Source organism: Bombina bombina, chromosome 1, assembly GCF_027579735.1.
Source record: "Bombina bombina isolate aBomBom1 chromosome 1, aBomBom1.pri, whole genome shotgun sequence".
Taxonomy (NCBI): Eukaryota; Metazoa; Chordata; class Amphibia; order Anura; family Bombinatoridae; genus Bombina; species Bombina bombina.
This window is the reverse complement of record NC_069499.1, coordinates 937,812,178-937,827,296: the sequence shown is the minus strand read 5'-3', so window position 1 is coordinate 937,827,296 and position 15,119 is coordinate 937,812,178. Positions and strand designations below refer to the sequence as shown.

Below are 15,119 nucleotides of genomic sequence, written 5' to 3'. Positions count from 1 at the left end.
AAAGAGTTTCCTCTGTGTCAGACATGTTTAACAGACTAGCAATGAAACTAGCAAGCTTGGAAAATACTTTTGAAATAAATTTACAAGCAATATAAAAAACGTTACTGTGCCTTTAAGAAGCACCAATAAACTGTCACAGTTGAAAATACAATGAACCAAATTTGCTATAGCAACCAAATTTTCACAGTAAATGCAATAAGTTAGCAAAGGATTGCACCCACCAGCAAATGCATGATTAACCCCTTAATACCCAAAAAAAACGGATAACAGAATATAAACGTTTTATCACAGTCAAAAGCACAGTCTCACAGGTCTGCTGTGAGTGATTACCTCCCTCAAAACTAGTTTTGGAGACCCCTGGGCTCTGTAGAGACGTCCTGGATCATGGAGGAAGGAATAGGAAGACTGTGACTGAATTCTTACTGCGCAAGAAAGCGCCAAAATAGGTCCCTCCCACTCATATTATAACAGTGGGGAAGCTCAGTAAACTGAATTTATTCATAAATAAACGACAGCCATGTGGAAAAATAATGCCCAAAATTTTTTATCACCAAGTACCTCAGAAAAAAACGATTAACATGCCAGTAAAACGTTTTAAAATAAAATTATGAAATGATACTAATAAGCCTGCTGCTAGTCGCTTTCACTGCAGTGGGGGCTCAAATATAAGTTAAATGTATACAGTATTTTCTTAGTGAAGTTCCATTCCCCAGAAATACCTCAGTGTAACATACATATATATCAGCCTGATACCAGACGCTACTACTGCATTTAAGGCTGCACTTACATTATATGGGTATTAGCAGTATTTTCTCAGTCAATTCCATTCCTTAGAAAATAATATACTGCAACATACCTCCTTGCAGGTGAACCCTGCCCGCTGTCCCCTGTTCTGAAGTTACCTCACTCCTCAGAATGGCCGAGAACAGCAAATGGATCTTAGTTACGACCGCTAAGATCATACACAAACTCAGGTAGATTCTTCTTCTAATGCTGCCTGAGAAAAAACAACACACTCCGGTGCTGTTTAAAATAACAAACTTTTGATTGAAGATATAAAAACTAATTTTAAAAACCACAGTCCTCTCACACGTCCTATCTATTAGTTAGGTGCAAGAGAATGACTGGGTATGACGTAGAGGGGAGGAGCTATATAGCAGCTCTGCTTGGGTGATCCTCTTGCACTTCCTGTTAGGGAGGAGATATAATCCCATAAGTAATGGATGACCCGTGGACTGACTACACTTAACAGGAGAAAGTTAGGCTCCTAGGCAGAACAGCCGACTTAAACACAAGCCTGATTCCGACCAGGTCCTGACAAAAAGATTGCACATTTGGTACGTCCGCTGGATGCTTACGTAGCAAAAATAGACAATGCAAAGATCTGACCCTTCACGGTACTGACTGACAAACCCTTCTCCAGTTATCCTGGAGACAGGACAAAATTCTAGGAATCCTGACTCCACTCCTTAAGAGTAGTCTTGTATTCCCACCAATAAGATAAGTACATCATAATCTATGACAAAACTTCTAGAAACTGGCCTGCAAGCCTGAGTCATGGTCTTAGTGACTGACTCAGAAAACCCATGCTTAGACAAAACCAAGCGATCAATCTTCAAGCAGGCAGCATCAGAGAAACGAGAATTAGATGAAAGAAGGGACCCTACTAAGAAGGTCCCTTCCTCAGGAACAGTCTCCAAAGTGGAGATATGACATTACCACTAAGTCTGCATACCAGGTCCTGCAAGGTCATGCCGAGGCTAATAGAGACACCGCCGCTCTCTCCTGTTGAATACGAACGACGAATTGTGTAAGGAGAACACACAGATTAAACTGGTATGTCAGACTGAATACCATGAAAACCGCCAGCACCTATCCGGGCAGCCAGTGGATCCCTTTACCATGAACCATACCTTGGAAACTTGGCATTCGGTCGAAACGCCCTCAGAATCTAATCCCGGAACCCCCATTTGAGGGTTTACCTAGAAAAAATCTCCGGAAGAGGACCCACTCCCCGGGAATGAAATATCTGTTTAGAAGCGAATTGTCCACTCCTAAAATAAGGGGTGACAGACAGCAACTGTGAGCTTCCGCCCACTGAACAATCCAAATCATCTCCTACATGGCTAAGGAACCCCTAGTTCCTTCCTGGTGGTAGAAATAAACCATTGAGGTGATAATATCTGATTGGAACCAGCCAAGGAAGACAAATCAAAAGGCCAAGCCATCAGAGCATTGCAAATCGCTCTCAACCCCATGATGTTAAAAAGGAGAACAGACACTTCCGAGTCCAAAATCCTCAAACAAGACCCAGACAGCTTACCAGCCCAGCAGGTTGGAATCCGTGGTCACATCACCCAGGAATATCCCCAGAAGCACGCTTCCTGAGATAGATACTCTTGAAAAAGGACAACGGAAGAAAGTCTGTCGACTGTCCATTTTATGGAAAAAATAAGAAGGAAAGATGTCCATGGGAATACCATCGGACCAATGCCCTCCATACACAGAGTCACTGCAAAGTAAAGGAAAATCAACTGCAGCTAGATCCAAACTCCCAACCTTCTGGTTGCAAGATGGCTAAGCTATCCACTGCAGAGAGGGGAAAGGAATAAATCCTTGATAATCTGACCTCTGTTAGACATCTTCTCCTAGATAGAGAATCTATTAAGGTCCAAACATACTGCACCTGGTGTTCCCAGGCGGTCTCCCATCCAAGTACTGACCAGGCCTGACCCTGTATAATTTCCGAGATCAGACGGAATTGGGTACATTCAGGGTATTGAGACGTAGGCCCAAATAAATCGCCCTTGCGGAAGGAACAAGGGAACTCTTCTCCAGATTCATTTCCCACCCCTGGAAAAGAAGATTGGACAGGATCTCTTAAAAGAGATTTTGCTTGAAGGATGACACCTGAACCATATATTGTCCACAAATATTTGCAATACTCCAAGACCTAAAAGTCTGTCTAGGGTGACGGAAACTCAGAAACGTGAAAATATCCCAAAACAAGGGAACGATAATTTTTTCAGGTCTATGTTCTTTATGAACAGGCCCTCTTGAACCAAAGTCGAGAGGAAACTACTTAGGTCAGAATCTGAGGTACCTGAGGTAAATACCTAGCTCCCGTTCCCAAACTGGGACTGGAACTATCACTCCCAGAGATGAAGATCTTGAACCCAGTTCAAGAAATGCCTCTCATCCTACTTGGATAGCAGATACTCTAGAAAGAGAAATCTGCCCCTGGGAGGAAATCTTAGATTGAAATTGAAAGGACATGACATACTCTGCAGAAAGACGAAAAATAAAATTTCCATTACTCTCTGGACGTGTGGTAAAATACAAACAAAAAAAACCATAATTTATGCTTACCTGATAAATTTATTTCTCTTCTAGTGTATCCAGTCCACGGATGATCCATTACTTGTGGGATATTCTCCTTCCCAACAGGAAGTTGCAAGAGGATCACCCACAGCAGAGCTGCTATATAGCTCCTCCCCTCACTGCCATATCCAGTCATTCGACCGAAACAAGACGAGAAAGGAGAAACCATAGGGTGCAGTGGTGACTGTAGTTTAATTAAAATTTAGACCTGCCTTAAAAGGACAGGGCGGGCCGTGGACTGGATACACTACAAGAGAAATAAATTTATCAGGTAAGCATAAATTATGTTTTCTCTTGTTAAGTGTATCCAGTCCACGGATCATCCATTACTTGTGGGATACCAATACCAAAGCTAAAGTACACGGATGATGGGAGGGACAAGGCAGGATTAAATGGAAGGAACCACTGCCTGTAGAACCTTTCTCCCAAAAACAGCCTCCGAAGAAGCAAAAGTGTCAAATTTGTAAAATTTTGAAAAGGTGTGAAGCGAAGACCAAGTCGCAGCCTTGCAAATCTGTTCAACAGAAGCCTCATTTTTAAAGGCCCAGGTGGAAGCCACAGCTCTAGTAGAATGAGCTGTAATCCTTTCAGGGGGCTGCTGTCCAGCAGTCTCATAGGCTAAGCGTATTATGCTCCGAAGCCAAAAGGAGAGAGAGGTTGCCGAAGCTTTTTGACCTCTCCTCTGTCCAGAGTAAACGACAAACAGGGAAGATGTTTGACGAAAATCTTTAGTAGCCTGTAAGTAAAACTTCAAGGCACGGACTACGTCCAGATTATGCAAAAGACGTTCCTTCTTTGAAGAAGGATTAGGACACAATGATGGAACAACAATCTCTTGATTGATATTCCTGTTAGAAACCACCTTAGGTAAAAACCCAGGTTTGGTACGCAGAACTACCTTGTCTGAATGAAAAATCAGATAAGGAGAATCACAATGTAAGGCAGATAGCTCAGAGACTCTTCGAGCCGAGGAAATAGCCATCAAAAACAGAACTTTCCAAGATAAAAGCTTAATATCAATGGAATGAAGGGGTTCAAACGGAACTCCCTGAAGAACTTTAAGAACCAAGTTTAAGCTCCACGGGGGAGCAACAGTTTTAAACACAGGCTTAATCCTAATCAAAGCCTGACAAAATGCCTGGACGTCTGGAACTTCTGCCAGACGCTTGTGCAAAAGAATAGACAGAGCAGAGATCTGTCCTTTTAAAGAACTAGCTGATAAGCCTTTGTCCAAACCCTCTTGGAGAAAGGACAATATCCTAGGAATCCTAACCTTACCTCCATGAGTAACTCTTGGATTCACACCAATAAAGATATTTACGCCATATCTTATGGTAGATTTTCCTGGTGACAGGCTTCCGAGCCTGTATTAAGGTATCAATGACTGACTCGGAGAAGCCACGCCTTGATAGAATCAAGCGTTCAATCTCCATGCAGTCAGTCTCAGAGAAATTAGATTTGGATGATTGAAAGGACCTTGTATTAGAAGGTCCTGCCTCAGAGGCAGAGTCCATGGTGGAAGAGATGACATGTCCACTAGGTCTGCATACCAGGTCCTGCGTGGCCACGCAGGCGCTATCAGAATCACTGATGCTCTCTCCTGTTTGATTTTGGCAATCAGTCGAGGGAGCAGAGGAAACAGTGGAAACACATAGGCCAGGTTGAAGAACCAAGGAGCTGCTAGAGCATCTATCAGCGTTGCTCCCGGGTCCCTGGACCAGGATCCGTAACAAGGAAGCTTGGCGTTCTGGCGAGACGCCATGAGATTCAGTTCTGGTTTGCCCCAACGATGGACCAGTTGAGCAAACACCTCCGGATGGAGTTCCCACTCCCCAGGATGAAAAGTCTGACGAATTAGAAAATCCGCCTCCCAGTTCTCTACGCCTGGGATGTGGATCGCTGACAGGTGGCAAGAGTAAGACTCTGCCCAGCGAATTATCTTTGAGACTTCTAACATCGCTAGAGAACTCCTGGTTCCCCCTTGATGGTTGATGTAAGCCAGTCGTGATGTTGTCCGACTGAAATCTGATGAACCTCAGTGTTGCTAACTGAGGCCAAGCTAGAAGAGCCTTGAATATTGCTCTTAACTCCAGAATATTTATTGGGAGGAGTTTCTCCTCCTGAGTCCACGATCCCTGAGCCTTCAGGGAGTTCCAGACTGCGCCCCAACCTAGAAGGCTGGCATCTGTTGTTACAATCGTCCAATCTGGCCTGCGAAAGGTCATACCCTTGGACAGATGGACCCGAGAAAGCCACCAGAGAAGAGAATCTCTGGTCTCTTGATCCAGATTTAGTAGAGGGGACAAATCTGAGTAATCCCCATTCCACTTAGCATGCATAATTGCAGCGGTCTGAGATGCAGGCGCGCAAATGGCACTATGTCCATTGCCGCTACCATTAAGCCGATTACTTCCATGCACTGAGCCACTGACGGGCGTGGAATGGAATGAAGGACACAGCAAGCATTTAGAAGTTTTGATAACCTGGACTCCGTCAGGTAAAATCTCTACAGAATCTATAAGAGTCCCTAGGAAGGAGACTCTTGTGAGTGGTGATAGAGAACTCTTTTCCACGTTCACTTTCGACCCATGCGACCTCAGAAATGCCAGAACTATCGCTGTATGAGACTTGGCAATTTGAAAGCTTGACGTCTGTATCAGGATGTCGTCTAGATACGGAGCCACCGCTATGCCTCGCGGTCTTAGAACCGCCAGAAGTGAGCCCAGAACCTTTGTAAAAATTCTCGGGGCAGTGGCCAACCCGAAGGGAAGAGCTACAAATTGGTAATGCCTGTCTAGAAAGGCAAACCTTAGGAATCGATGATGATCTTTGTGAATCGGTATGTGAAGGTAGGCATCCTTTAAGTCCACTGTGGTCATGTACTGACCCTTTTGGATCATGGGTAGGATGGTCCGAATAGTTTCCATTTTGAATGATGGAACTCTGAGGAATTTGTTTAAGATCTTTAGATCCAAGATTGGTCTGAAGGTTCCCTCTTTCTTGGGAACCACAAACAGATTTGAATAAAATCCCTGTCCTTGTTCTGTCCGCGGAGCTGGATGGATCACTCCCATTACTAAGAGGTCTTGCACACAGCTTAGGAATGCCTCTTTCTTTATCTGGTTTGCTGATAACCTTGAAAGATTAAATCTCCCTTGTGGAAGAGAAGCTTTGAAGTCCAGAAGATATCCCTGAGATATGATCTCCAACGCCCAGGGATCCTGAACATCTCTTGCCCATGCCTGGGCGAAGAGAGAAAGTCTGCCCCCCACTAGATCCGTTTCCGGATAGGGGGCCGTTCCTTCATGCTGTCTTGGGGGCAGCAGCAGGCTTTCTGGCCTGCTTGCCCTTGTTCCAGGACTGGTTAGGTGTCCAGGCCTGTCTGGAATGAGCAACAGTTCCCTCTTGTTTTGAAGCGGAGGAAGTTGAGGCTGCTCCTGCCTTGAAATTTCGAAAGGCACGAAAATTAGACTGTTTGGCCTTTGATTTGGCCCTGTCCTGAGGAAGGGTATGACCCTTGCCTCCAGTAATGTCAGCAATAATTTCCTTCAAGCCAGGCCCGAATAAGGTCTGCCCCTTGAAAGGAATGTTGAGTAATTTAGACTTTGAAGTCACGTCAGCTGACCAGGATTTAAGCCATAGCGCCCTACGCGCCTGGATGGCGAATTCGGAATTCTTAGCCGTTAGTTTAGTCAAATGAACAATGGCATCAGAAACAAATGAGTTAGCTAGCTTAAGCGTTCTAAGCTTGTCAATAATTTCATTCAATGGAGCTGTCTGGATGGCCTCTTCCAGGGCCTCAAACCAGAATGCCGCCGCAGCAGTGACAGGCGCAATGCATGCAAGAGGCTGTAAAATAAAACCTTGTTGAATAAACATTTTCTTAAGGCAACCCTCCAATTTTTTATCCATTGGATCTGAAAAAGCATAATTGTCCTCAACCGGGATAGTGGTACGCTTTGCTAAAGTAGAAACTGCTCCCTCCACCTTAGGCACCGTCTGCCATAAGTCCTGTGTAGTGGCATCTATTGGAAACATTTTTCTAAATATAGGAGGTGGGGAAAAGGGCACACCGGGTCTATCCCACTCCTTGCTAATAATTTCTGTAAGCCTTTTAGGTATAGGAAAAACGTCAGTACACACCGGCACCGCATAGTATCTATCCAGCCTACACAATTTCTCTGGAATTGCAACTGTGTTACAGTCATTCAGAGCAGATAATACCTCCCCAAGCAATACACGGAGGTTCTCAAGCTTAAATTTTAAATTAGAAATCTCTGAATCAGGTTTCCCCGAGTCAGAGATGTCACCCACAGACTGAAGCTCTCAGTCCTCATGTTCTGCATACTGTGACGCAGTATCAGACATGGCTCTAACAGCATTTGCGCGCTCTGTATCTCTCCTAACCCCAGAGATATCGCGCTTGCCTCTTAATTCAGGCAATCTAGATAATACCTCTGACAGGCTATTATTCATGATTGCAGCCATGTCCTGCAAGGTAATCGCTATGGGTGTCCCTTATGTAATTGGCGCCATATTAGCGTGCGTCCCCTGAGCGGGAGGCGAAGGGTCTGACACGTGGGGAGAGTTAGTCGGCATAACTTCCCCCTCGACAGAACCCTCTGGTGATAATTCTTTTATAGATAAAGACTGATCTTTACTGTTTAAGGTGAAATCAATACATTTAGTACACATTCTCCTATGGGGCTCCACCATGGCTTTCAAACATAATGAACAAGTAGGTTCCTCTGTGTCAGACATGTTTAAACAGACTAGCAATGAGACTAGCAAGCTTGGAAAACACTTTAAAACAAGTTTACAAGCAATATAAAAAAACGTTACTGCGCCTTTAAGAAACACAAATTTTCCCAAATTTTCAAATAACAGTGAAAAAATGCAGTTACACTAACGAAATTTTTACAGTGTATGTAATAAGTTAGCAGAGCATTGCACCCACTTGCAAATGGATGATTAACCCCTTGATACCAAAAACGGAATAACATATGACAAAAACGTTTTTTAAACAGTCACAACAACTGCCACAGCTCTACTGTGGCTTTTTACCTCCCTCAATACGAATTTTGAAGCCTTTTGAGCCCTTCAGAGAAGTCCTGGATCATGCAGGAAGAAGCTGGATGTCTGTGTCTGTAATTTTTGCTGTGCAAAAAAACGCCAAAATAGGCCCCTCCCACTCATATTACAACAGTGGGAAGCCTCAGGGAACTGTTTCTAGGCAAAATTCAAGCCAGCCATGTGGAAAAAACTAGGCCCCAATAAGTTTTATCACCAAACATATGTAAAAAACGATTAAACATGCCAGCAAACGTTTTAAAAACAGAATTTATGTTTACCTGATAAATTACTTTCTCCAACGGTGTGTCCGGTCCACGGCGTCATCCTTACTTGTGGGATATTCTCTTCCCCAACAGGAAATGGCAAAGAGCCCAGCAAAGCTGGTCACATGATCCCTCCTAGGCTCCGCCTACCCCAGTCATTCGACCGACGTTAAGGAGGAATATTTGCATAGGAGAAACCATATGATACCGTGGTGACTGTAGTTAAAGAAAATAAAATATCAGACCTGATTAAAAAACCAGGGCGGGCCGTGGACCGGACACACCGTTGGAGAAAGTAATTTATCAGGTAAACATAAATTCTGTTTTCTCCAACATAGGTGTGTCCGGTCCACGGCGTCATCCTTACTTGTGGGAACCAATACCAAAGCTTTAGGACACGGATGAAGGGAGGGAGCAAATCAGGTCACCTAAATGGAAGGCACCACGGCTTGCAAAACCTCTCCCCCAAAAATAGCCTCAGAAGAAGCAAAAGTATCAAACTTGTAAAATTTGGTAAAAGTGTGCAGTGAAGACCAAGTCGCTGCCCTACATATCTGATCAACAGAAGCCTCGTTCTTGAAGGCCCATGTGGAAGCCACAGCCCTAGTGGAATGAGCTGTGATTCTTTCGGGAGGCTGCCGTCCGGCAGTCTCGTAAGCCAATCTGATGATGCTTTTAATCCAAAAAGAGAGAGAGGTAGAAGTTGCTTTTTGACCTCTCCTTTTACCGGAATAAACAACAAACAAGGAAGATGTTTGTCTAAAATCCTTTGTAGCATCTAAATAGAATTTTAGAGCGCGAACAACATCCAAATTGTGCAACAAACGTTCCTTCTTCGAAACTGGTTTCGGACACAGAGAAGGTACGATAATCTCCTGGTTAATGTTTTTGTTAGAAACAACTTTTGGAAGAAAACCAGGTTTAGTACGTAAAACCACCTTATCTGCATGGAACACCAGATAAGGAGGAGAACACTGCAGAGCAGATAATTCTGAAACTCTTCGAGCAGAAGAAATTGCAACCAAAAACAAAACTTTCCAAGATAATAACTTAATATCAACGGAATGTAAGGGTTCAAACGGAACCCCCTGAAGAACTGAAAGAACTAAGTTGAGACTCCAAGGAGGAGTCAAAGGTTTGTAAACAGGCTTGATTCTGACCAGAGCCTGAACAAAGGCTTGAACATCTGGCACAGCTGCCAGCTTTTTGTGAAGTAACACAGACAAGGCAGAAATCTGTCCCTTCAGGGAACTTGCAGATAATCCTTTTTCCAATCCTTCTTGAAGGAAGGATAGAATCTTAGGAATCTTAACCTTGTCCCAAGGGAATCCTTTAGATTCACACCAACAGATATATTTTTTCCAAATTTTGTGGTAAATCTTTCTAGTTACAGGCTTTCTGGCCTGAACAAGAGTATCGATAACAGAATCTGAGAACCCTCGCTTCGATAAGATCAAGCGTTCAATCTCCAAGCAGTCAGCTGGAGTGAGACCAGATTCGGATGTTCGAACGGACCCTGAACAAGAAGGTCTCGTCTCAAAGGTAGCTTCCATGGTGGAGCCGATGACATATTCACCAGATCTGCATACCAAGTCCTGCGTGGCCACGCAGGAGCTATCAAGATCACCGACGCCCTCTCCTGATTGATCCTGGCTACCAGCCTGGGGATGAGAGGAAACGGCGGGAACACATAAGCTAGTTTGAAGGTCCAAGGTGCTACTAGTGCATCCACTAGAGCCGCCTTGGGATCCCTGGATCTGGACCCGTAGCAAGGAACTTTGAAGTTCTGACGAGAGGCCATCAGATCCATGTCTGGAATGCCCCACAGTTGAGTGACTTGGGCAAAGATTTCCGGATGGAGTTCCCACTCCCCCGGATGCAATGTCTGACGACTCAGAAAATCCGCTTCCCAATTTTCCACTCCTGGGATGTGGATAGCAGACAGGTGGCAGGAGTGAGACTCCGCCCATAGAATGATTTTGGTCACTTCTTCCATCGCTAGGGAACTCCTTGTTCCCCCCTGATGGTTGATGTACGCAACAGTTGTCATGTTGTCTGATTGAAACCGTATGAACTTGGCCCTCGCTAGCTGAGGCCAAGCTTTGAGAGCATTGAATATCGCTCTCAGTTCCAGAATATTTATCGGTAGAAGAGATTCTTCCCGAGACCAAAGACCCTGAGCTTTCAGGGATCCCCAGGCCGCGCCCCAGCCCATCAGACTGGCGTCGGTCGTGACAATGACCCACTCTGGTCTGCGGAAGGTCATCCCTTGTGACAGGTTGTCCAGGGACAGCCACCAACGGAGTGAGTCTCTGGTCCTCTGATTTACTTGTATCTTCGGAGACAAGTCTGTATAGTCCCCATTCCACTGACTGAGCATGCACAGTTGTAATGGTCTTAGATGAATGCGCGCAAAAGGAACTATGTCCATTGCCGCTACCATCAAACCTATCACTTCCATGCACTGCGCTATGGAAGGAAGAGGAACGGAATGAAGTATCCGACAAGAGTCTAGAAGCTTTGTTTTTCTGGCTTCTGTCAGAAAAATCCTCATTTCTTAGGAGTCTATTATTGTTCCCAAGAAGGGAACCCTTGTTGACGGAGATAGAGAACTCTTTTCCACGTTCACTTTCCATCCGTGAGATCTGAGAAAGGCCAGGACAATGTCCGTGTGAGCCTTTGCTTGAGGAAGGGACGACGCTTGAATCAGAATGTCGTCCAAGTAAGGTACTACGGCAATGCCCCTTGGTCTTAGCACAGCTAGAAGGGACCCTAGTACCTTTGTGAAAATCCTTGGAGCAGTGGCTAATCCGAAAGGAAGCGCCACGAACTGGTAATGCTTGTCCAGGAATGCGAACCTTAGGAACCGATGATGTTCCTTGTGGATAGGAATATGTAGATACGCATCCTTTAAATCCACCGTGGTCATGAATTGACCTTCCTGGATGGAAGGAAGAATTGTTCGAATGGTTTCCATCTTGAACGATGGAACCTTGAGAAACTTGTTTAAGATCTTGAGATCTAAGATTGGTCTGAACGTTCCCTCTTTTTTGGGAACTATGAACAGATTGGAGTAGAACCCCATCCCTTGTTCTCCTAATGGAACAGGATGAATCACTCCCATTTTTAACAGGTCTTCTACACAATGTAAGAATGCCTGTCTTTTTATGTGGTCTGAAGACAACTGAGACCTGTGGAACCTCCCCCTTGGGGGAAGCCCCTTGAACTCCAGAAAATAACCTTGGGAGACTATTTCTAGCGCCCAAGGATCCAGAACATCTCTTGCCCAAGCCTGAGCGAAGAGAGAGAGTCTGCCCCCCACCAGATCCGGTCCCGGATCGGGGGCCAACATTTCATGCTGTCTTGGTAGCAGTGGCAGGTTTCTTGGCCTGCTTTCCCTTGTTCCAGCCTTGCATTGGTCTCCAAGCTGGCTTGGCTTGAGAAGAATTACCCTCTTGCTTAGAGGACGTAGCACTTTGGGCTGGTCCGTTTCTACGAAAGGGACGAAAATTAGGTTTATTTTTTGCCTTGAAAGGCCGATCCTGAGGAAGGGCGTGGCCCTTACCCCCAGTGATATCAGAGATAATCTCTTTCAAGTCAGGGCCAAACAGCGTTTTCCCCTTGAAAGGAATGTTAAGTAGCTTGTTCTTGGAAGACGCATCAGCTGACCAAGATTTCAACCAAAGCACTCTGCGCGCCACAATAGCAAACCCAGAGTTCTTAGCCGCTAACCTAGCCAATTGCAAAGTGGCGTCTAAGGTGAAAGAATTAGCCAATTTGAGAGCATTGATTCTGTCCATAATATCCTCATAAGGAGGAGAATCACTATCGACCGCCTTTACCAGCTCATCGAACCAGAAACACGCGGCTGTAGCGACAGGGACAATGCATGAAATTGGTTGTAGAAGGTAACCCTGCTGAACAAACATCTTTTTAAGTAAACCTTCTAATTTTTTATCCATAGGATCTTTGAAAGCACAACTATCTTCTATGGGTATAGTGGTGCGTTTGTTTAAGGTGGAAACCGCTCCCTCGACCTTGGGGACTGTCTGCCATAAGTCCTTTCTGGGGTCGACCATAGGAAACAATTTTTTAAATATGGGGGGAGGGACGAAAGGAATACCGGGCCTTTCCCATTCTTTATTCACAATGTCCGCCACCCGCTTGGGTATAGGAAAAGCTTCTGGGAGCCCCGGGACCTCTAGGAACTTGTCCATTTTACATAGTTTCTCTGGGATGACCAACTTGTCACAATCATCCAGAGTGGATAATACCTCCTTAAGCAGAATGCGGAGATGTTCCAACTTAAATTTAAACGTAATCACATCAGGTTCAGCTTGTTGAGAAATGTTCCCTGAATCAGTAATTTCTCCCTCAGACAAAACCTCCCTGGCCCCATCAGACTGGTTTAGGGGCCCTTCAGAACCATTATTATCAGCGTCGTCATGCTCTTCAGTATCTAAAACAGAGCAGTCGCGCTTACGCTGATAAGTGTTCATTTTGGCTAAAATGTTTTTGACAGAATTATCCATTACAGCCGTTAATTGTTGCATAGTAAGGAGTATTGGCGCGCTAGATGTACTAGGGGCCTCCTGAGTGGGCAAGACTCGTGTAGACGAAGGAGGGAATGATGCAGTACCATGCTTACTCCCCTCACTTGAGGAATCATCTTGGGCATCATTGTCATTGTCACATAAATCACATTTATTTAAATGAGAAGGAACTCTGGCTTCCCCACATACAGAACACAGTCTATCTGGTAGTTCAGACATGTTAAACAGGCATAAACTTGATAACAAAGTACAAAAAACGTTTTAAAATAAAACCGTTACTGTCACTTTAAATTTTAAACTGAACACACTTTATTACTGCAATTGCGAAAAAATATGAAGGAATTGTTCAAAATTCACCAAAATTTCACCACAGTGTCTTAAAGCCTTAAAAGTATTGCACACCAAATTTGGAAGCTTTAACCCTTAAAATAACGGAACCGGAGCCGTTTTTAACTTTAACCCCTTTACAGTCCCTGGTATCTGCTTTGCTGAGACCCAACCAAGCCCAAAGGGGAATACGATACCAAATGACCCCTTCAGAAAGTCTTTTCTAAGTATCAGAGCTCCTCACACATGCGACTGCATGTCATGCCTCTCAAAAACAAGTGCGCAACACCGGCGCGAAAATGAGGCTCTGCCTATGATTTGGGAAAGCCCCTAAAGAATAAGGTGTCTAAAACAGTGCCTGCCGATATAATCTTATCAAAATACCCAGATTAAATGATTCCTCAAGGCTAAATATGTGTTAATAATGAATCGATTTAGCCCAGAAAAAGTCTACAGTCTTAATAAGCCCTTGTGAAGCCCTTATTTACTATCTTAATAAACATGGCTTACCGGATCCCATAGGGAAAATGACAGCTTCCAGCATTACATCGTCTTGTTAGAATGTGTCATACCTCAAGCAGCAAGAGACTGCTCACTGTTCCCCCAACTGAAGTTAATTGCTCTCAACAGTCCTGTGTGGAACAGCCATGGATTTTAGTAACGGTTGCTAAAATCATTTTCCTCATACAAACAGAAATCTTCATCTCTTTTCTGTTTCTGAGTAAATAGTACATACCAGCACTATTTTAAAATAACAAACTCTTGATTGAATAATAAAAACTACAGTTAAACACTAAAAAACTCTAAGCCATCTCCGTGGAGATGTTGCCTGTACAACGGCAAAGAGAATGACTGGGGTAGGCGGAGCCTAGGAGGGATCATGTGACCAGCTTTGCTGGGCTCTTTGCCATTTCCTGTTGGGGAAGAGAATATCCCACAAGTAAGGATGACGCCGTGGACCGGACACACCTATGTTGGAGAAATACACTTTTATAAGAGTATGTATCTCTATTAATAAGCCTGATACCAGTCGCTATCACTGCATTTAAGGCTTTACTTACATTACTTCGGTATCAGCAGCATTTTCTAGCAAATTCCATCCCTAGAAAAATATTTTAACTGCACATACACCTTATTACAGGAAAACCTGCACGCTATTCCCCCTCTGAAGTTACCTCACTCCTCAGAATATGTGAGAACAGCAAAGGATCTTAGTTACTTCTGCTAAGATCATAGAAAACGCAGGCAGATTCTTCTTCTAAATACAGCCGGAGATAAACAGTACACTCCGGTACCATTTAAAAATAAACTTTTGATTGAAGAAATAAACTAAGTATAAAACACCACAGTCCTCTTACGACTTCCATCTTAGTTGAGAGTTGCAAGAGAATGACTGGATATGGCAGTGAGTGGAGGAGCTATATAGCAGCTCTGCTGTGGGTGATCCTCTTGCAACTTACTGTTGGGAAGGAGAATATCCCACAAGTAATGGATGATCCGTGGACTGGATACACTTAACAAG

At 44.2% G+C, this 15,119-nt stretch overlaps 1 protein-coding gene and 1 pseudogene across 1 annotated transcript in view; both read right to left on the bottom strand.

Moving 5' to 3' along the window:
• LOC128661728 (retinoblastoma-like protein 1) overlaps positions 1-15,119 on the bottom strand; it is a 387,986-nt gene that overhangs the window by 337,210 nt on the left and 35,657 nt on the right. The window lies entirely within an intron of this gene.
• On the bottom strand, positions 2,675-2,792 carry LOC128646260 (uncharacterized; annotated as a pseudogene).